The sequence below is a fragment of the Adiantum capillus-veneris genome, chromosome 1 (assembly GCF_014529385.1).
Source record: "Adiantum capillus-veneris isolate H3 chromosome 1, ASM1452938v2, whole genome shotgun sequence".
Taxonomy (NCBI): domain Eukaryota; kingdom Viridiplantae; phylum Streptophyta; class Polypodiopsida; order Polypodiales; family Pteridaceae; genus Adiantum; species Adiantum capillus-veneris.
The window spans coordinates 65,385,400-65,409,677 of NC_140931.1; positions in this window are offsets into that span (position 1 = coordinate 65,385,400).

Here is a 24,278-nt window from a genome sequence, read left to right on the forward strand (position 1 = left end):
CAGCAAGGAGTTGAGGCAGAGTCAAAAATAGGTAAACCTATACTCTATTTTACCAAAATCGCCCGCTTTGAACAAATGCAGGTACATGGTACTTGGGTCTCCGTCAAAAAGGCCGATTTTGCTTATTTCGGATGCAAAATTTGCGTTTTAAAATTTCCTGCAAATCTTCGAGGGTTGTTTCCCTCTCATGTTTACTGCAAGTGCACCTTCACTGTGTGAGAGCTACGTGGGCTGAATTTCCAGCCAAGGAGATGTATGTATATTGTGGACATCTCGAACATAGTCGAGACGCATAGTAGGTGGGAGTTTGCAGGTGATTTTCCAGAGGTATTTTCAGCTGCATATACTTGAGAGATTATAAGAGTTCGACATCGACACACACGGCATGAGTTTAGGTTACGGCTTTGACATCGGATTCCGCTACTATTTTGGCATCGACACATACGACTGCACTTTGTCATAGACATCCACACACAGGATTTTGCAGTGCGTTTCGACATCGGCATCGACACACTGAGTATAGATTGCAACATTTATGCCAGTTATGGTTCCACTGGGAGTGTTTTTATGCGCATATGCATATCTTGACACTTGTTACAGTGTTTGAGCTCTTTTGAGAGCAATTTGACTCCCAGTAGGGATATTTTTTTGGCATGCATATGCTTTTGGCGCCTGTTTGTGCGCAGTGATACGTCTGTATGTCTTTGTGGATACTGCCAATGTATGTCTTTTGTGGAGCCATCTTTTGGCTAGTACAGCAGTTCCGGCCATTTCCGAGACTTGGTCTGGAAGATAGCCATTTCTAAGACTTGGCTATACACTTTACTGCATTACCTACATTGTGAGGGTTGATAGCGTGAGGTTTTCTTGGAGCTAGGGTATTCTCAAATGTGGAGATACCTTCGGTGATACAGATAGCTGGAGTTACCCTTCGTGACCTCGCCATAGGACATGTATAGATTGGTATAGGTGCTTTTGACGCCGAGTTGGTGTTCTATGGTCAGATTGACAGTTGATGCACCTCAGTGGGTTCTATACAGTCTGCTTTTGAGTGACATAGTACTCTTTGTTACTCTGTGAGCGATATTTTGGTCTCTTATTGTCTCGTATTTTGGTTGACATAGTCCCAAATACAAAGGAGAATCTGTCGAATTTTTTCCACAATCTTTTGGTCATTTTGTCACAATGTCTATCAGCAAAGACCGTGACATTTATGACATAAAGAAGTTTGATGGCACTAATTTTCAGCTTTGGAAGAATCAAATGCAATATGTGCTTGTCCAAAAGAAACAGAAATTGCCTATTATTTATGCGACACGGACTGAAGAGATGAATTTCATTCAGTTTCAGCGGGAGGAGCTTGATGAGCTATGCAGATCTACTATTAGATTGCACCTTGCTGAGTCAGTGTACTTTTCAGTGCTAGAATGTGAATCTACCTATGCTTTATGGCAAAAGTATATGGCAAGTAATAAGGTTTTCATGATGCGAAAACTGTTTAACCTTCGCATGAAGGAATTAGCCAGTGTTTCCAGTCATATTAATGACTTTGATTCTCTATTTTCCCAAATCCGTGCACAACGGATCAATATTGATGATGAGATGAAAGCAATCTTGTTGCTTTGTTCATTGCCACCCCCACCCTCATGGGATATATTTTGCACAGCTGTCAGTAACTCTGCTCCTAATGGTATGCTAGTGTACATTGATGTCACTAGTTCTCTTTTGTCAGAGGAAATGCGCCGCAAGGCTATGGGTCGCTCGCATCATGGCGAAGCTCATTATATGCAAAAGGATGGAAAACAACGTAAAGGTCGTTCTTGGAATTGTGAATCCAAGAAAGAGGGCAATAAAGATGCTTCAAAGGGTAGATCAAAGTCTCCTGGTCATCGCAATGTTCAATGCCATTATTGTGATAAGTTTGGTCACATAAAGAAGGATTGTTATGCTTGGAAGTGTGACAAAGGTAAAGGCAAAGGCAAAGACAAAGACAATGATGATAAAGAGGAGAAACCAAAGAGTTTGGTTAAGATTGAAGAACTGAACATAGTGCAAGATGATTGTGATGCACAAGACATCAATATGTTGACTGAAAATAATGATGTATTTTATGATGCACAAGAAACTCTATCTTTGCAGAGTTCTATGCCAGCAGAGCTACTTGTTAGTGGTGAATTGTCCCATACATGGATGCTTGATTCGGGCGCTTTGTTGCATGTCACACCTCATAGGCATTGGTTTACTACATATGAGGAAACCATTGGCACTGTTACGCTAGGTGACAGCTACTCTTGTGATATTGTGGGCATAGGTGATATTGCTATGGTTATGGAAAATGGGGTGAGGTTTACCATACATAATGTGAGTCATGTTCCAGCTTTGACACGAAATTTGATTTTGGTTGGACGTCTTGATGACTTGGGTTACAAAGTCACTTTCCATCAGCAGTCTTGGCATATTGCGAAAGGTCATCTTATTTTAGCCCATGGTTCTAAAGTTGGTACACTTTATCCTCTTTACATATCTGACAAGAACAGTGTTCTTTCTGTAACCGAGCTGCTAGCTGTTGCTTTATGGCATAGTCGATTAGGTCATATGTCAAAGAAGGGAATGGAAACTCTTTCTCGTTTGGGCTACTTACCATCTTTATCATTTTGTGATTTTCCCTTTTGTGAACACTGTCAATATGGTAAGCAAACACGAGCACATCGTACACAGTCTTTTGACAAAGAAAGAAAGCCCTTAGAGCTTGTGCATAGTGATTTATGTGGGCCTATGCCTTCTAAATCCCATGGCGATGCGTCTTATCATGCTACATTCATTGACGATGCAACACGACATGTTTGGGTTTATGCCATGAAGTCTAAAGATGAGACTTTTTCTTGTTTCAAAAAGTTCTTATCTAGTGTGGAAACTCAGTCTGAACATAAGCTGAAAGCTTTACGCTCAGACAATGGTGGAGAATATGTCTCCAAAGAGTTTGTAGACTTCTGTTCAAGTAGGGGAATTAAGTGTGAGTATACAGCTCTTTATACCCGTGCACAAAATGGTGTTGCCAAATGAATGAATAGGACCATCCAAGAGAGGATTATGTCTATGCTATCACATGCTAATTTACCGCAAGCGTTTTGGGTTGAAGCATTATACACTGCTGTGTATTTGATCAATACATCACCACATGCTTCATTACAGTTTCGTGTACCTTTGGAGTTATGGTCAGGACATAGGTTGTCTTATGAGAAACTCCGTACATTTGGTTGCGAAGCTTATGCACATGTACCCAAGGAGTTGCGTGCTAAGCTTGACCCTAAGTCCAGGAAATGCATCTTTATTGGCTATGGTGTAGATGGTCAATTTGGCTATCGTTTATGGGATCCGGAAATTCGATCAGTAATCTATAGCAATGATGTTGTCTTCAATGAGACCAAGATGCATAGGCAGCCAACGAAAGAGGTTGAATTCCAGAAAGTGACGTTTTCTAATGTATCACCTCCTGCACAGATAGCTCTAGAGCCAATTACTACACAGGCTAGTAGAAGCTCTGATCAGCCGAGGAGATCTCAAAGAGTCTCACATCCTCCAGAACGGTTTGTTCCAGGCGTGGACTTTGTGTTGCTGATAGATAGCGGTGAGCCTTCTTGTTACAAAGAGGCTATGCTAGCCAATGATAAGGTTTAGTGGGAACATGCTATGAAGAGGGAGCTATCCAGTATTGCAAAGAAGAAAACATGGGAACTTGTTCCATTTCCAAAAGGTAGGAAAGCTTTGCCTTGTAAATGGGTTTACAAGAAGAAGATTGCATCCAATGTTGAGAATTACAAAGCTCATTTAGTGGCCAAAGGTTTCAAGCAAGAATATGGTGTATATTTCCAGGAAATATTTTCTCCAGTGGTCAAGATGATGACACTGAGAATGTTGCTTGCTTTGGTTGCCACTGAAGATATGGAGCTTGATCAAATGGATGTTATTACCGCTTTCTTACATGGTGATCTTGAGGAAGAGATTTATATGCAGCAACCTAAAGGGTTTGTGCAAAAGGGCAAGGAACATTTGGTCTGTAAGCTTCTAAAAAGTCTCTATGGCTTGAAGCAATCATCCAGACAATGGTATCACAATTTGATACATTCATGCGTTCCCTTGACTATAAACACAGTAATGAGGATCCATGTCTTTATGTGAAAAGACAACCCAATGGACAACTTATTATGCTTATACTTTATGTGGATGACATGCTCATTGCTGGTCATTCCAAGAAAGACATTACTGACTTGAAAACCAAGCTAAAGAGTAAATTTGACATGAAATATTTGGGTGAAGCCAATCACATTTTGGGTATGCGCATTACTCGTGACCGCGTTGTTATACCTTTCTCAGAAGGAGTATGTGCACACGGTTCTTGATCGTTTCAACATGCAGAAGGGGAAGGCATTGAATACCCCATTGCCTGCATATCTGAAACTTAGCAAGAACGATTGTCCCAAATCTGTTGAGGAAAAAGCTGAGATGGCTAAAATTCCTTATGCTTCAACTTGTGGTAGTCTTATGTATGCCATGGTGGCTACAAGACCTGACATTGCACATGCAGTGGGAGTTGTCAACAGATTTATATCTAACCCTGGTAAAAAGCATTGGGATGTTGTCAAGTCAATTCTCAGATACTTGAGTGGCACAACAGATAGACAGTTATGCTATGGTGGTGGAGAGTTATCCATTAAGGGATATGTAGACAGTGATTATGTAGGTTGTGTTGACAATCGTAAATCCACAACAGGTTGGATTTACACATTTTCTGGTTCTGCTATTTCTTGGAGATTAGTACTTCAAGACTGTACATCCATTTCCACTACAGAGGCAGAGTATGTTGCATTGAGTGAAGCATGCAAAGAAGCTATTTGGCTTGCTCGCCTAGTGAAGGATCTTGCACTAGAGCAGTGTTTACCAGTTCTTCATTGTGACAGTCAGAGTGCTATTACCTTGGCTAAGAATCCACTATTTCATTCCAGAACAAAACACATTGATGTGCGTTATCACTTCAGTCGGGAAGGCTTGGCAAACAAGAGCATTGACTTAGTGAAGATTCCTACGTCAAAAAACACAGCGGATGCACTCACCAAGAGTCTCTTCAGCCATCAATTTCAACACCGTGAGTTGATGGGCATTGGGTGAGAAGTATACTTCCTCACTCATTTTTCTTTTGGCCTCCCACATTTGCCATCAAGTGGGAGATTGTTAGGTTTATGTTGGCCATGTCCGGCCGCCCATCTAACTGCTACTAACCCAAGTGTATAGTTATACACACTTGAGCCACTTATTATATATGTGCATAATAATAATTGGGGGCTAATAATCTTTTGGCTCTCCCCCTTCCAAACTGCATACTCATTCTCTCTCTCTCTCTCTCTCTCTCTCTCTCTCTCTCTCTCTCTCTCTCTCTCTCTCTCTCTCTCTCTCTCTCTCTCTTCTTGCTCTCTGGCTCCTGCATCGCACTTCTTTCATCTTATCTTTCAATCTCTCTGCTCGCTCTCTGGCTCCTGCATCGCATTGCTTGCATCTTCTCTTTCAATCATATCATCAAATAACACTCCAGCATAGCTGCGGTGAGGCCTTAATAGATTTTCCATCATTCGATTGTAGGTAGCTAGTGCATTGGTCAAGCCAAAAGGCATCACAATGTACTTGTAGAGACCAAACGTAGTCCGAAATGCGGTCTTTACAATGTCTTGATCCACTATCCTTATCTGGTGATAGCCACTTTTTAGGTCAATCCTACTGAAGTAGGTCGATCTTGTAGCTTATCTAATAGGTCTTCTACCTGCGAAACGAGAAACCTATTCTTGATATAGTGATCCTATTTAGTGCTCTATAGTTGACACACATACGATATGTGCCGTCTTTCTTTTGCACTAATAAAACTGGTGAACAAAATGGAGATGAGCTAGGCATGCACTTGTCGCATAATCTCCTCTTATTGATCTTGAGAAACTCTATAAGGATTTTTATTAGGCGTGAACTTCCTGGAAGAAGTTCAATTGCATGGTCATCATCCCCTCCTTTTGGAGGTAGCTCACTAGGGAGGTCGTCAATAAAACATCTTGGAATCCATTAAGGAAGTTAAACAACTCTAGTTCCTTTTGATTCCCTTCATTTTTAGTTGACAAAACATTAGGTTCATTTTTAGAGTCTTTTACAAATATCATGTACACGGAAATAGAGCTCTTTATTGACTTATAAAAAGCTTGTTTATGTACAAGGGATATAGTGTGACTCGACGCGTTAGCATCTATATACATAGTCTTTTCCCTATACGTAAAGTAAATACGCCTTCAAGGGAATTGATGTTGGTAGCCATGCGATCAAACCATGGCGCCCCTAAAATGACATCTTCATGATTAAGAGGAGATACAAAAAAGTCCTCTTTATCTACATAAATTTGGACATGGAGCCTTAGCTTCCTAATCAAGGGAGTAACCGAGGCTTCCGGTCCCTTGAAAACTCCTTCCACATTCACTTGATCTCCCATTTTGTAGGCTTGGATGCCTATCTTGGTGGCCAACTCCATGGATATGGATTTGTGAGTAGAGCTAGGGTCAAAGAGAATAAATGCATCATGTTCTCTTACCTTTCCCTAAGCATAACATAGTGGAGATTCTTTGCGATGAGCATCCTCTGCTTGAACTTCGACTAAGGAAGCTCTAGGAGGCTCATTGTGGGTGTTCTTTTGGGGGCAAGCACGGTACACATGCCCTTGCTCCCCGCATTTGAAACAACGGTTATCCTTATGATAACACCCCAGATCTTCAGGAGAGAGTTTGGTTTTGCCTTTGTAAATTCCCTTCTCCTTAGTTTTGTTGTTATTGTTGGCGTTGCCTTTGGGAGACTTTTGGACATTGTCCTTCCCCTTAGGCTCATTATAGTCCTTGTTTTACGTGGGCTTAAGATTTCTCTTAGCCCCTTGTTGGAAATTGATTCATGAAGCCACCATGGTGTGGTGTATGATCACAGATATGGTGTGTGGCCTTTGGGAGTTGACATACTCCGCCATATCCTCAATTAGTCCCGCACATTTTTTTTGTCTTGCTCTCCAAAATCCATCTTTTTGAAGTTAGTGGCTTAGAGATGTAAGTCCCAAAACTTGTTTACATCATTGTGAATAGATTCATAGGGAGAGAGCTTCAAGCTTTGCCATTCGGTGAGTACTTTGTCTTTGGCATCGGTAGCCAAAAACTGCTTCATGATGGAAGCTCTTAAAGCTTTCCACGTTCGTGGAGCTTCATCGTTTGCTCGTAGGCTAGACCACCATTGCGTGGCAGACTTTTGAAAATGCATATCTACATGACGTAGCTTAGAGGACTCTGTGAAGCCCTCATCTCCAAACACCGCATCGAATTGTTGGATGAAGGCCAAGACTTTGTCCGTAGCACCAAAGGTGCCATCGTAGGTAAGGAAAGAGATTTTCTTTCCTCCCTCTTTGAACTTTTTGAGCTTGGACGACCTCTTCCATGCGGCATATGATTTCTTATGGCCTCTTCTTTTTGGTGGATCAACAGCTGCACCGTCACTTTATTCAGAAGAGGAAGAGTATGAGGAGGAAGGAGAAGAGGGTGACGTCTTTCTCGCCTTTTTCTTCCCTTGTTCCTCCTTGTCTACACCATCACTTTCTTCAAAGGAGGAAGAGGATGAAGAAAATGGAGAAGAGTGTGACCTCTTTCTCGCCTTTTTCTTCTCTTGTTTTCTCTCGTCCCTCTTTGAATTATGGTGTAGAGAAGTGTGCGATGGTCTTCTCCATTTAGGGGGTGTTGGAGATCATTTTGTCCGCCGTCTTCGTGGAGCCATCTCCGTCGAGGTGGCAGGAGACTCACTTCTTTCTTGTTCCTTTAGTGGGGGCTCTACCGTTGAAACTTGAGTTCTCCTTTGGGAAGGAGATGCATCATCAAGTAATAAAATTTTGAGCCCTTCATACGGATCCTCTTCTTCTTCCCTTATCGGAGAGGGGCCACTTTTGGAAGTCTCACTAGGAGGCTTCCTAGGTACTCTCTCTTCTTGGGGGGGAGTTTGGAGAATCCCATCAGTACATAGCTGCCGTTGCACTTCACCTTGGAGGGATGGATTGCGAATGTCTTGTTGAAGCTTGGTAACAAGGTAATTAACAAGCATAGGGGCATCATTAGTAGCATGTTTATCAGCAAAATCGAAGCTATCAGCATTAATTTCACTCTCTTTACTATTTTCAGCCATTCTAAAAATTTTAGGTGTAAAATTTTTAAGTGTACTTTGGCACTTCAAGCCCTAGTTTCTACTCCTCATAACCCTTTAAAAAAGCACTCAAGCTCCTATAATATTGGCTCAAATATCATTAATTGCAAGGAATAGAAGAGAGGGTCTTTCACCACCAAAACAACACCGACTCCTGTCAAGCTTCTAAGATAGAGGTTGTTTGAGCGGTATCCAGCGGAGAGAAACTATTAATTAAGTAGGTCATAAGATGTAACATTTAATGGTCTAGTAACTTGTGTGTAGAAAAAAATAACATAGACATAGTGAGAATTTAAATCATTAAGAATAGATTCCTAATGAGCATAGTGAGAGTGCTTGGATGGAGAGAGCAACAAAAGCATAACACCTAGTTAGATAGGCAATAACAATACTTCAAAAAGAGAGAGAAATTAAGCTATTGACCACAGTTGAGGACCAGATATACATGGAGCCGGTCTCCCTCCAAAAGGCTTTGTATTATAGGTTTACCCCATCAAGGGAGACATTTTACAATACAATACTTTGTGTTCCTTCAATAACTTGTTGGTGCAACGAAGATGGAAGCCTCAAGCACCCAGCTTACACTTGCAAAACACAAGATTAATTCCCTCACGATCTCAGACCCAAGACCCTCACGATCATGTATATGGCGTGGGCATGATGGCAAACTTCAAGCATACTGATTTGAGACAAACAAAATAAAGGAGTGGGTAAAAGTTTATTTATCCCTTGTAAGTTAGCTTGTTTATCATGACCAATTCTATGTTGTTCAACTAAGTAAGAGGGGAAGGGTGATGGGAATGGGATCGTGCTAGCTAAGGTGGATGAAAGAGAAACATCGTGCACACACGAGTGAACGTGTGTAGGCTAGGTTATCACTCAAGCACATTAGGTTCCAAGATTAATTAACTAGGACTCATAAACACGATCTTGAGTATTTGCTAAGTCATCACAAGCTCACAATAAACAAGGGAGATGCAATGCAAAATACATGTGTTTATTCATTCATGAAATGAGCTTTAAGTAGCTCTACAGCCTTGCACCATTATATGTGGGTTAATTCCTCCTCTTCCCTCCTTCACTCATACTCTAGAACAAAGCTCACACTTTACAAAGGGTGGGGAGTTACAATTGCAGAGTATGTATATCGAGTTAGTGGTGGCAAGTGGTTGTGATTTTGAGGGGGAAAAGGATACAATTTTTTTGAGAAGAAACAAGACTCAAAGTAAATAGTTTAAAAGATTTAGTGCTTGGTATAAAATAAAGGACACATTTTTAAATAAAGCGATATGCTCGGTGTGTTGAAAACAAATAACAAAAAAATGTGAGGAGGCTGCCAACTTTTTTACATAGGTTGGTTTGACACAGGCTTGGATTCATCATAAATGCAGTGGGGATCAACTTCCCAATTATATCCGGTGGAGATGGGGGTCATGGCCTTCCATTTGGGTCGGGTGTTTTGAGGGTTGCATGAGAGCCAAGGGCCATATTCCAAGCGAGAGAAATAGGGTTTTTGATTACCATACCATTGGCTAGACAAGGTGAGGTTGGTGGGAGGAACATGTTCACGGTCATAGATTTCAGCTTTCTCTTCGGTGAGGTAATCTGAGTAGTACGGGGAGTGGTAATCCCAGTCGGTGTCGAGAAAAATGTCTCGAAAGTCAAAGGTCATGCGAGGTTTATGGAATGTGTCGTACATAGTGACATTGCAATGGGCATTATGACAGGGTAATGTGCCAAAAACCAATTGAAAGAGATCAAGTGGTACAAATCAAAAAGTATAGCAGACATTCTTTTTGACCGTGTAGCCCATATGCGAAACATAGTGATAGGAAAACATCCTCAATCTTGGTTCAAGAGTGGTTTTGACAGAAGGTGAACGCAGAAGATCGTAGGCATTGATGGACGTAAAGCGGACCCCGAACCCCGACGGCCTCTAAAAAGACGGGGGCCGAATAGCGTGCCTCAAGCCTGCCACGGTAAAGTGAATAGGGGGCACCACCTAGCTTTGAGCGGCTAGGACACAAACCACGATGATATGAACACCGCAAACTTACACACACACACACACACACACACACACACACACACACACACACACACACACACACACACACACAGAGAGCGAGCGAGAGAGAGAGAGAGAGAGAGAGAGAGAGAGAGAGAGAGAGAGAGAGAGACGTTTGCAAATGATGAAAACCCTTGGGAGTGTGAGGGTGAATTATTTCTGCAACATTTACAAAGTGGCATGCCGTGGTGGTAGAGAGATAGGGAGAGGAGGTGGTGCAACCTACTTGGTGTGTTCTCTAAGATGGCTCAATGATTGTGAATACTTACTACGAAGAGCGTGTATACGTGTGTGCATCGACCATTGGAGTCGAGAGGAGATGGATGTGGTTCCCTTCGCATGGTGCAATTTACAAGGCAAACCCAACACACAAATCCCCCCTTCCCGTGATGGTGATGGTGTCAATCCTTTCCACTACACTCTACCAAATGCTTAGCTCCTCATGAATTGCCCCCCCCCCCCCGATAGTGACCTTTGAGTGCCAATTTATAGGTGTTGGCTGCTTGGATTATGGTAATCCCAGTGTGATAAGGGTAAGCTTAATCGGGGAGACAAAGCAAGTGGTGGGCCCGGTGTGGTTGACCCTTGCTTTGTTTTGGGAGGTTATTAAAGGATGGGAATCTCTAAACGGGCCTTTGTGACCATCACCTACAGAGAGGATATTTACAATGGCTCGGGTGAAAACTGAAGATAATGATGAAAATAACCTATAAATTACTGGAATGGCGTCGTGGTTGCGTGTTGCTAGCGAATGGTATGCTTTCGGTGCGTCGATGTCGAGCGTACTTCTTTTCAGAGTCGGCCGGGGCATGCCTTCGACACATCTTCTCTTTTTGTTGTTGGTGGTGCGTGCTTTGGATCCTTCTTCTTTACTCGTCGATGTCGTAGTCGTTTTTTTCTTTTGTATTTGTGGTGCGGTGCATATATGCGTGTGTGTGTGTATGTATTCGTGCATGAGGGTGGATGTGTGTGTATGTATATGTATGTGTGTGTGCGTAAACGTGCATGGGAAGGGGGCTTAAATAAATAAATAAATAAATATATATATATATATATATATATATATATATATATATATATATATATATTTATGTTTTGATGGTTGACGGCTGGCTGACTGTCTTCTACGCGAGGCGGATGGGGTAGAGAGAGAGCGTGAGTGTGTGTGCGGTGTGTGTGTGTGTGTGTGCGTATGTAGGTATGGTGTGTGTGTGTGTGTGTTTGGATGACGGTCTGCTGCGGTGCGTGAGCACCCGGGTGGGAGAGAGAGAGAGAGCTTACTATTGTGGGCTCGTGCACAGCGCCAAAAGGGGGGGGGAAGAGTGACGGTGTGTGTGTGTGTGTGTGTGTGGAGAGAGAGAGAGAGAGAGAGAGAGAGAGAGAGAGAGAGAGAGAGAGAGAGGTTCTACTACTGCAGTCCGAGAGAAGGAGAGAGAGGGAGATTTTCCTTCGCGGCCTGAGCGCCCGAGATGGAGAGAGAGAGGGTGGTCCGTGCCTTCGGGTTGAGAGAAGGAGAGAGTGTGAGAGGGAGGGAGAGAGGGAGAATTTTTGGCGCCTTCACAGGCTCGTGAGAGAGAGAGAGAGAGAGAGAGAGAGAGAGAGAGAGAGAGAGAGAGAGAGAGAGAGAGAGAGAGAGAGAGAGAGAGAGAGAGAGAGAGAGAGAGAGAGAGAGTGTTAGGGAGAGAGAGGGATAGGTTCGCACCTTGTGGGCCGCCTGACAAGAGAGTGAAGGAGGGGGCGGGGGGGGGGGTTGGCAATGGAGTGGGGTAGGGGAGATGTGTGGGTGAGAGGGAGAGGGAATAGTATCTACTGTCTTGCATGGGAGCTTAAGGACGAGGGGAGGGAAGCAAGTCAATGGGTAGGAGTGAGGGAATATATTAGCGGGCCAAGGGGGGAGAGAATGAGCCGAGGGGAGGGTGAGGCGAGCGGGTGGAAAAGAGGGGGGAGGGGTCGGGGAAAGAATATTAGCGGGCCAAGGGGGGGGGGGGGAGTGTGGGGGGGATGTAAAGGGTGAGTGTAAGAATATGGGAGAGCGGAGGGGGGGGGGGGGGGGGGGGGGGGGGGGGGGGGTTTCCATGCGGCTCACACAGAGGGAGCACGAGAGAGGGGTCGGGGGGGCGGTTATGAGAGTGGGGGTAAATTTGGGAGAGAGGATATTAGAGAAAGGTATGTAGGGAAAATGAGAGAGAGAGAGAGAGAGAGAGAGAGAGAGAGAGAGAGAGAGAGAGAGAGAGAGAGAGAGAGAGAGAGAGTGTTAGGGAGAGAGAGGGATAGGTTCGCACCTTGTGGGCCGCCTGACAAGAGAGTGAAGGAGGGGGCGGGGGGGGGGGGTTGGCAATGGAGTGGGGTAGGGGAGATGTGTGGGTGAGAGGGAGAGGGAATAGTATCTACTGTCTTGCATGGGAGCTTAAGGACGAGGGGAGGGAAGCAAGTCAATGGGTAGGAGTGAGGGAATATATTAGCGGGCCAAGGGGGGAGAGAATGAGCCGAGGGGAGGGTGAGGCGAGCGGGTGGAAAAGAGGGGGGAGGGGTCGGGGAAAGAATATTAGCGGGCCAAGGGGGGGGGGGGGGGGGGGGGGGGGGGGTTTCCATGCGGCTCACACAGAGGGAGCACGAGAGAGGGGTCGGTGGGGCGGTAATGAGAGTGGAGGTAAATTTGGGAGAGAGGATATTAGAGAAAGGTATGTAGGGAAAATGAGAGAGAGAGAGAGAGAGAGAGAGAGAGAGAGAGAGAGAGAGAGAGAGAGAGAGAGAGAGAGGGGGATGTTATTTTATCCAATGCCCGTCGGGGGGGGGGGGGGGGGGGGGGGGAATAAGTTTTTTTCTTTGATTTTCGAAAGTCGGCTATCATTAGCCCTCTCCCTTTGGCTAGAGGCATTCATGCTTCTAACCTTTCTTCTTCTTCCTCAGCGGTAGAGTTAGAGGGTTCTCCCTCCTTTGGAATGTCTAGCACGAATTGTGGGTCAAACCTAAGAAAATACCTTTTCAGTCTCCATCCATTGACCCTAGTCTTGTGAATTCTCCCATCTACTTCCATCAGCTTATAGCTGCTGTTGTTATAGCATTTCTTGATAATGAATGGCCCTTCCCATCTGGGTTGAAATTTCTTATCCTTTCTAGTGTCAAATCTGTTGTCGTATCGCAATACTAACATGCCTTTTTTCGGTCCCTTTTCTTTAAGCCCTTGATTGAAAGTGAGTCGTTCTACCTGTGCTGCATAGTGATTGATTGCTTCTTCCCTATCCAGTTGGAGTCTCTCCAGATCCAAGATGTGGTTTCGGAGGTTTACAATTGGACCATGTGTCTGGTTAGCCAAAAATCGTAAGCTGGCTATTTGTACCTCAATGGGTAGAATTGCCTCCTTCCCATAAACTAGATGGAAAGGAGTGAAACCTAGTGATGTTCGGAACGTTGTTCTGTAGGCCCAAAGAGCTGCCATGAGATGTTTATCCCAGTCCCCTGTGTGGTTGTTCACCTATTTTGTGATGATTTTGCAAATAATGCCATTTACCTTCTCTACCAGACCATTGCATTGTGGATAGTATGGTGTGGAATTCCTACGTGTGATGCCTAACTTTTTCATCAGTTCTCCCACCAAGTCACCTCTGAATCCTGGTCCTCTATCAAATATTATCTCAAGAGGAGTGCCAAAATGGCAAACGATATGCTCAAAAAATGAACTTTTCCACCTCTTGGGCTGTAATGCGGGTGGTGGCCGTTGCTTCTGCCCATCGAGTCAAGTAGTCTACACCCACTATGATGTATAGTTTATCTGAATGGGCCCTTGGTAAAGGACCGATTGCATCTATTCCCCATTTCTCAAAAGGACCATATGAATTGATAGGGGTTTGTGGCTCGTAGGTTAACGTGCGATCACTGGCCACTTGACAAGCCTTACATGTTTTACACCAATGGTGTACATCCCTGTTTAAACTAGGCCAAAAGTATCCTGCCTATAGAATCTTCCAACTGGTGAAATCTAGAGCAAAATGACCGCCGCAAAAGCCGTCGTGGCAACTTGAAATTACCTCTGTGTTTTCACTGGAGGTTGGCACCCACCTGAGAATTTGATCTTTGCCCTTACAATACAAGTGGTCGTCTATAAGGCGGTACCTAGTAGCCTTCCTTACCAGCCACTGTTTTTGGCCTTTGGTGTGTACTACTGGACATTCTCCTGTATCTAGAAAACTGATGATATCAGGCATAGCATCACTACCTTGGAAGAGGGGTAGTTTTAATTTAATCGCCCCTACGGGAACATCTTGTATTCTTTCTTTAGCTAGCGCATCTGCCTCTTGATTTTCTGCTCTGGGGACATGGAATAGTTTCACTGCTTCAAACTTCTTTAGAAGGTCCTTAACTTGGCGAAGTTGACCAAGTAAAACATGATTTTTGCAATCCCAGGTGCCATGTATCTGCCTTATCAAAAGCAAAGCGTCGCCGAACACATTTAGGCGCTGAATTCTTTGTGAAATACATTGTTCCAACCCAAGGATTAGGGCTGCATATTCTGCTTCATTGTTGGAGTGGGAGTGTAATAACTGCCCCATGGAGAATACTCTTTCTTGCTGTTCATTGAAAATGACCATGCATGCTGCAGACTGATCCATTGTTCTCTTGTATGCTCCGTCAAAGAAAAGAGAGTGAGCTCTCTCTAGCCTAGGACTCTCTATCATTGGTGTTTCTTCCTTTGCTTTTGTGTTGACCTTTAGCTTCTTCTCATAATGGCGATGAGTGAGAATTCCCGCTAAACTAACCCTGGTGGAGTTTTCTACTTTCATGGTGTAGTCAAACTCTTGTAGTCTAATTAACCACTTTGAGATCCTAGATGAGACATCCATGTGTCGCATTACATATGGGAAAACCTCCTCCATTGTCAGGATTACAAAGGGTCTAAGCAAGAGATAGGAGCGGAATTTTGTGGTAGCAAACATTAGTTCCAGAACCATGTGTTCTACTTCGGTAAATCCTTTTTCTAATGGGGTCATGACCCGCTAGAGAAGTAAATAGGGCGCATGAAAGAATTTTTGGGGTCCTTTTGCATTAGCACCGCTCCGAGTATATCACTTCCCACACTAGGGTTCACATAAAATGGCTCGTCCCACTTAGGAGGTGAAATAGTGGGAAGCTTAGCTAGGATTTGCTTCACCTCAGTAAACTACTGCTCGTTCTCTTCACTCCATGAGAAGACATCCCTCTGGGTGAGTTGTTGTAGGGGAAGGACCACTTGAGACAGCAGGTGAATGAACTTGCTTAAGTATCTTACCTTCTGAAGGAAAGAAACCAGCTGCTTGGAGGTGGTGGGTGATGATAAAGATACCAGAGCCTGAATCTTGCTCGGATCAGCCTCGATTCCTTTTGCTGAAATTACATGACCAAGGAGAGTGACTTTGCTCTCACCAATGTGACACTTGTCCACGTTGAGCTGGCCACCCAAGGTTTGCAGCCTGGTTAAGCCATCATAGAATTTTCTTAAATGAAGGGCTCGTGAGCTATAAATGCAAAAATCATCTATGAAAACCCGTATTGATGTTCCAAAGTAGGGTTGGAAAACAAAAGTCACATAGCGTTGAAACGTGGCCGGGGCGTTAGTGAGGCCAAACGGCATCACTCTGTAGGCAAAACATCCCCAAGGTGTGATGAAGGTTGTCTTCTTCTGATCCTCCTCCCCAATGCTAATCTCGAAGTATTCTGAGTAGCCATTGCATACTATGTATCGCTTGTGACCTACCACTTCATTGAGTATTTCATCCTGGAATGGGAGGGGAAAGTGGTCCCTCTTCGTGGCTGCATTGAGAGGTTTATAATCCACACAGACTCTCCACTTACCTTTTTTTTTTGGTGTGACTACTACTGGGGAGACCCATTCTGAGTCTTCGACAAGATATATGAAACCTGCTTGTAGAGCAAACTTCTCACTTCTTTAAGCAATGCCTTCTGAGCTTTTGTACTACGGGTTTACTGCCTTCCTTGAGCTTTATGTGGTGTTGTACTACTATAATTCCTGTGATCTTATCATAGCCATCAATGAACAAAGTAGTGAAGTTACCTAGCATGGAGACGTACTCCTTTCTTTCTTCATTGGTTAACTCATTTGAGAGCATTTTTTGTAGCTTACCTGCATCCTCCAAGGACTGCATACCTTATGATCCCTCTTGGTTTGTCAAGGTTGTTTTAGATTGTGTTAATATGTTTGGGTCTTTAAGAATGACTCCCATTACTTCGATGCTACTGTCACTTCCATCGGTGGTGGTCGTCTCTTCTCTTGAGGTAGACGAGTAGTCGCTGGTGTTTAGTTTCCTTCATCTGGATCATCCCGATGCTCCAGTCTTGTTTAGCTTCCATAGCCATAAGCCAAGGCCTCCCAAGAATGATGGGGTAGCCCTCCCCTTTGTGTGGCATGATGAAGATGTCTACCTCCACTTTTGTATTGAATGCTTTTACTTTGACTGCATTTACAATGCCTACGCATTTCATTCTTACATTGTTTGCCATCTTGGCTCGGCAGGGTGCTGGCCTACTTACCTCTAGACCTAGATGGTGCATCATCTTTTCACTCATGACGCATATTTGCGCGCCACCATCTATGTAGACGTTTGAAATCCATTGCCCCTTGATGTGAGCGTCCATGGTTGGCAGGATGTCGTCGAGATCCCTCCCAGAGATATCTCCAGCTATCCTGGGTCTTGATTTCCTGGTACTTACCATTTTCGTCCATTGCCTCCTCATTTTGGGTGCAAGGTGGAGTAATTGGGGCCAAGTTATCTTCGGGCCCTGCATTAGCACATCCTGAACTAAGTCATAGGGTTTTGCATACTCACCTAGTGATAAGTCCACGATGTCTATCTTCTGCCGCAGTTTAGCTGCTTGCTTGCTAGACTCGGCCTTCCCTTTCATCTTCTCTTCTCTTTGAGATGCCTCCTCGTGCCTCGCACACTTCACTCCCATAGCATCCACTTCTTCTACCTTTGCTTTTCCTTTGTGCTTCTCTCGAGCTGATTCTTCTACCTTCGCCTTCCCTTTAGCCTCCAAGCTAATAACACTCACCGCTTGGTTCACAGCAGGTGGTGGGGGCAGTGGCGGGATGAGAGGTTGGGGTGGTGGTTGCTATTGTACAGGTGGTCGAAGGATTTGGACCGATGGGATTAGTCATGGCTGCCTAGGTGGTGGTGGTCTTGCTCTTGGCGGAGAGATCTGATTCTGTCTCCCCTCTCTATTGAAATTCTGCCTCCTCGGGTGTGGGCAGTAGTACATTCCATGGCCATCTTCCCCGCAGTTGTAACAGTGGTACTCTGGGTTCTGCCTTCGTTGTCCCCTTCCTTGTTCTAGGTTTCTGCCAGACGCATGCCCTTGCTGCACGAGATGCACAGATAAACTCTCTAGTTGGGTGGTGATGCGACTCAGCAGTTCTTGCTGTTCTTCTGATGCCTCCTGCGGTTGGACTCTATGATTGGCTATTGCAGCCACTGGGGTTGGTCGGGCCGAGCTTGTTTCCTCTGACTCATTTACTCTTGCTTGCATGCACAACTTCTTGTCTTTAAGGCGGGCTACTTCGATTGCCAACTCATATGTTGCAAGAAACCTTCCCTTCACCTTCTCTCTAAGCGGCGACCATAGACCAGCAATGAAACGATCCTTCTTTAGGAAATTAGGCGCTCCTTCACCTTCCTTTAGTGAGGCAACCCATCTCTACCATAAGTCCACAAATTTTGACTCGTAGGTGGCATACTCCAGCAGGCCTCCTTGCTTTAATTTTGTCATCAGTAGTAGCTGTCATAGCTTCTCCGAGGTTGTGCCTCCACCAAACCTCTTTACAAAAGCAACCCTTAACACATCCATCCATTCTTGGTAGCCTGGGGCAATGCATTATACCAGGACTTGGCCTCTACTTTCATCAGTAGAGGAAAAATTCTAAGTCGTGAAAGGTCGTCATCTTTGTTGGAGACGACACAAGCATTGTCGAAATCATCCAAAAAGTCGGTGGTGAGATCCTCTCCCTTCTTTCCACTGAACGCGGGGAAAGAAACGTTTGCCATGGTGGTGACTCAGGAAATTACAAACCCTTTTTTTTTTTACATTAACAGTAGCGGCTCATAGCGGCTTTTTACATGGGTGGGTGGATAGGTTAAAACATGATAAAAATAGAGACATTAAAGGAATGATGGTAATGTAATATGGGAAGAATAATAGGGTTCGGGGAATTGAGGATTTCTCCTAGTACCGCCGCACCGAATAGGTATACGATCTTCTGTTGGTAGAAGAATTTCCTATCTACATAGATATTCACATGCATATGGTGCAGGAATCTGAACGGGAATGCCGTCGGCCCATTTTCCATCATGCACAGAGGGTGGAATACTTACTTATACTCTTACCATGCCAGTGTTGATGAGTCGGCACATCCACAAGAGGTCGTCGCCTTTCATGGGCTCTACCTTTCCTTTCTTGCTGAGCACGTACGGGGTGATGGCGACGCGTCTGACCACTCCCAGCCTTTTGGCTAACAGCAATTGCAGGTAATTTCCGTAATCGGCATGTTGCATGAACTCTACTCCATTCAGTTGCAACTCGTCCCCAGCCCACTGGGTTTCTCCCGTGGTAGAGAGCTTCTTCAGGATAAGTTGTACAGGGAGAGGAGGAAGGTCCTCCACTCGCTTCCCAAAACAGCGAGAGCAGTAGCCGAACCACTCTTCTCTAGGACATGGGAATCTTCTTACCGCTTATTCTTTCGGATTGTCGAAGTGGATTGGTAGCACTCGCATGCGTCTTGCAAATCGGTAGGCGACCTTCCACCGCTTAGCTTCGGATGACTTCTTCCTTGACAAAGTGGGTACAACCCGGATTTCTGAGCTTCAAGCACTTGCTTGGCTAGATATTTCTCCCTTCGGGGTCATGTGTTTCCAGACTGGCTTATCTTCTCCTTGCCTTTGGCTCGAGCAGCACCTTTAGGCCGCTTTGGAGTTATATCTTTGACTGCAGTTTCTTTTGGGAAAAGAGGTCTCACCGTTTGCTTCCCTTCCGTGACGTGAATGATTTCTTCGCGATGAATGTCAATGTAGATGACTTCAGCCCTTTCGCTGCCTTCGTTGCTTGCACTCATTGACAGTGTGCCTTGGTTGACAACAGTGATGGCACTTCACCAACTTCCCACCTAATGCTTCATTTATAGTTAGAACGAGCAACACGAGATGGAGAATTTACCTCTAGAATGCTGATGACACTGCAGCCTGGCAGTAGCACCTCAATGAAGGAGGCTAGTGCCTCCTTCATCTCCTCCTCTTCTGTCCTCCATTTAGAAAATTCCTTCAGCCATTCGTCCATGATTGATAGTGGGCATCACTTTCAGCATTGTAAACTGACGGTCTGGAGTTTGATCCTCCGTGGGGGCACCAAATGACGGACGCAAAGCGGACCCCGAACCCTGACGGCCTCTAAAACGACGGGGGACGAATGGCGCACCTCGAGCTTGCCACGGTAAAGTGAACAGGGGGCACCACCTAGCTTTGAGCGGCTAGGACGCAAACCACGATGATATGAACACCGCAAACTTACACACACACACACACACACACACACACACACACACAGAGAGAGAGAGAGAGAGAGAGAGAGAGAGAGAGAGAGAGAGAGAGAGAGAGAGAGAGAGAGAGAGACGTTTGCAAATGATGTGAGGGTGAATTATTTCTGCAACATTTACAAAGTGGCATGCCATGGTGGTAGAGAGATAGGGAGAGGAGGTGGTGCAACCTACTTGGTGCGTTCTTTAAGATGGCTCAATGATTGTGAATACTTACTACGAAGAGCGTGTATATGTGTGTGCATCGACCATTGGAGTCGAGAGATGGATGTGGTTCCCTTCACATGGTTCAATTTCCAAGGCAAACCCAACACAAAAACCCCCCCTTCCCGTGATGGTGATGGTGTCAATCCTTCCCACTACACTCTACCAAATGCTTGGCTCCTCATGAATTGCCCCCCCCCCCGATAGTGACCTCTCAGTGCCAATTTATAGGTGTTGGCTGCTTGGATTATGGTAATCCCAGTGTGATTAGGGTAAGCTTAATCGGGGAGACAAAGCAAGTGGTGCGCCGGGTGTGGTTGACCCTTTCTTTGTTTTGGGAGGTTATTAAAAGATGGGAATCTCTAAGCGGGCCTTTGTGACCATCACCTAGAGAGAGGATATTTATAAAAAAATGGAAATTTACAATGGCTCGGGTGAAAATTGAAGATAATGATGAAAATAACCTATAAATTACTGGAATGGTGTCATGGTTGCGTGTTGCCGGCGAATGGTGTGTTGCCGGTGCGTCGATGTCGATCGTACTTCTTTTCGGAGTCGGCCGGGGCATGCCTTCGGCGCATCTTCTCTTTTTGTTGTTGGCGGCGCGTGCCTTGGATCCTTCTTCTTTATTCGTCGGTGTCGTAGTCGTTTTTTTCCTTTGTGTTTGTGGTGCGGTGCGTATATGCATGTGTGTGTATGTATATGTATGTGTGTGCGCGTAAACGTGCGTGGGAAGGGGGCTTAAATATATATACAATATATATATATATATATATATATATATATATATATATATATATATATATATATATATATATATATATATATATATATATATATATATATATATATATATATATATATATATATATATATATATATATATATATATTTGATGGTTGACGACCGGCTGCCTGTCTTCTACGCGAGGCGGATGGGGGGGAAGATGGGGTAGAGAGAGAGCGTGAGTGTGTGTGCGGTGTGTGTGTGTGTGTGTGTGTGTGCATATGTAGGTATGGTGTGTGTGTGTGTGGATGGCGGTCTGCTGCGGTGCGTGAGCGCCCGGGTGGGAGAGAGAGAGAGCTTACTGTTGTGGGCTCGTGCACAGCGCCAAAAGGGGGGGGGGAAGAGTGATGGTGTGTGTGTGTGTGTGTGGAGAGAGAGAGAGAGAGAGAGAGAGAGAGAGAGAGAGAGAGAGAGAGAGAGAGAGAGAGAGAGAGAGAGAGAGTGAGGGAGAGAGAGGGATAGGTCCGCGCCTTGTGGGCCGCCGGACAAGAGAGTGAAGGAAGGGGGGGGGGGGGGGGGGGGGGGGCTTTAGCGATGGAGTGGGGTAGGGGAGATGTGTGGGTGAGAGGGAGAGGGAATAGTATCTGCTGTCTTGCATGGGAGCTTAAGGACGAGGGGAGGGAAGCAAGTCAATGGGTGGGAGTGAGGGAATATATCAGCGGGCCAAGGGGGGAGAGAATGAGCCGAGGGGAGGGTGAGGCGAGCGGGTGGGGAAGAGGGGGGAGGGGTCGGGGAAAGAATATTAGTGGGCCAGGGGGGGGGGGGGGGGGGGGGGGGGGGGGGGGGGTAATGAGAGTGGGGGGGGAAAGTGTGGGGTGGATGTAAACGGTGAGTGTAAGAATATTAGTGGGCCAGGAGGGGGGGGGGGGGGGGGGGGGGGGGGGGGGGGGGGGTTTCCATGCGGCTCACACAGAGGGAGCACGAGAGAGGGGTCGGGGGGGGGGAGTGCTCAAAGCTTTTGCCTGGCCGGGGAAGAGGGGGGGGGGGGTAATGAGAGTGGGGGTAAATTTGGGAGAGAGGATATTAGAGAAAGGTATGTAGGGAAAATGAGAGAGAGAGAGAGAGAGAGGGGGGGTGTTATTTTATCCAGTGCTCGTCGGGGGGGGGGGGTAATGAGAGTGGGGGGGGGGAATAAGTTTTTTTCCTTTTTTTTCTTTTGATTTTCGAAAGTCGGCTATCAGCATTAATGTAAAGTATGGTGTGAGGGACACAGATTTCACCAGTGGGAAGCTTTGCACGAGCCCACTCGATGTTTCCTGGGTGGGGGTGTCAAAATATGGAGCACTGCAGAGTTCGAGTTGGCCTTTGATGTAATCATGCCATGTGTGGAGGGTATTAGGGACAAGATAGTCGATGGTGGTACGACCGTCAAAAAACTTGCGGACAACTTGAATAGCCCAAATGTTGGTTCCAATCACGTATTTCTTCCAGATTGAGGTCTGGATGTCCTATAACTCCATGGGATCTCGTGCGGTGTGTTGTCGTGGCAATTGGAGAGGGAAGTTGAAGCGACAAGAGTGACAACTTCTTAGTGGTGGTACGTGGCGGTTGTCATCGTAGATCTAGGGAACACCATCATTAGGAGTGTGGTGAGATGAGTAGTCTCTTGAGAAAGAGAGCATGGCATGTCATAGTGATGGAGCATAAGAGAGAGTAAAAGGGTGTGATGCTCGTTAACGAGGCCCATGAAATCTCATGCAGTGAGGTCGGCTGAGCATTACAGGTGTGGCTGTGAGAAGATATTGAGAGCGAGTGTGTCGTTTCTCTACATGAGGCCATGGAGGCTAATCAGGCCATAGTGATTTGACTATGCAAGGGCTCAAAGTGTTCTAGGTGTTGGTGCCGAGAGAGAATGAGTGGGAGAACCTCTGCATGGGAAGTGGGTGGGTCTTTGGTAGATGGCCAAGGATTGCATGTAGAGAGTATATAGAGAGAACTGGTGTACACATGTACTGCTATAATGAGGGGTAGAGAAAGAGAGAGAGATAGTGAGTTGGACTGCAGAGCTGAAAGGCCCACGACTGTGTGTGTGTGAGTGAGAGAGAGAGAGGGTTAATTGCTCACGTGCAATGTTAGAGAGAGAGAGAGAGACCATTGGGTGGTTGGTGATAACGAATCGAGAGAGAGAGAGAGAGAGAGAGAGAGAGAGAGAGAGAGAGAGAGAGAGAGAGAGAGAGAGAGAGAGAGAGAGAGAGAGAGAGAGAGAGAGAGAGAGAGAGAGAGAGTCTGCATGCCGTGAGAGTTGGTGAGCAAGAGAGGGAAGGATGGCTGTGGTGTGCACCACAAAAAGCTGGTTGGCCATGGTAAGAGAGAGATGCAACTGAATTGTTTTTAGCAAATGAGAGATAGAGAGAGTCTGATGGCGGTTGGAGGCTAGAGAGGAAGAGAGAGAAAAAAGTCAAACTCTACATGCCAAGGGGGTGGTTGTTGAAGATGGGTGGCACTTGTAGCTGCATGCTGAAGGCCAGGGAGAGCATGGCATCCTCGCTTGTGGTGGTCCGACAGTGTTGCGTTGATGCCATCCGTCAACCCAATTACAATCACTGATGAGTAGAAATATTGTACTACATATATATTAAGGGTTGGTTCCTACAACATGAAGGGTTTGAAGCGTATTTTCATTCATTCAACAACGGCTATGGCGAATCTTTCCTCTTCATCTTCTCATGTGCCCTCCTATTGGAAAATCGACAAGGATTTCTCCCCACTTAATTTTGCCAACTCAATATTCTACACTTTGTTCCGATGCTAAGAAGTTTTCCCGTCTATCTTCTTCTAGCGGATCCCTCCTTGAACTTACACATGTATCGTCATGGCATACCAAACTTCCTATGTGCCCAATATTTGCATAATTATTCATGCCGATGATATCATAAATAAAATTTAGTGCTAACTAATTATGTATTAATACTAAGATAGCTAGCTGCTACAAATTAGAATGATGAGAAAAAAAAGCATTTATTTTGAAAACATGATGATACAAACTTAGCTTCATTATATGAAAGTGATATGAGGATGGCCATAGCCATAAACTGGTCGCTACATCTTCCTTTGTTATTCTCCACAGCATGCAGGAGCAACTCCTTGAGCTCTGATACCACTACTACAATACGGGAGCGCGGAGAGACTTGAAAAACACTGAAAATAGCACACATCAATCCATAAACAAACAAATCTACATACCTGACAACTCGCACAAATCCATAATCGCCCTCAACAGGAACAAAGAGAGACAGAGAGTGGGGAGAGAGCGAAAGAGCATGTGCAGGTGCACCTAGTAGAGCAGAGTGCTATGCCGGCACGACGAGAGGGAAGAGAGGAGAGGGAGAAGAGTAACACAGACACTGGGTGCAATCTCCCCCCTGTGCAAGAGTGACCCCTTTCCCTCTT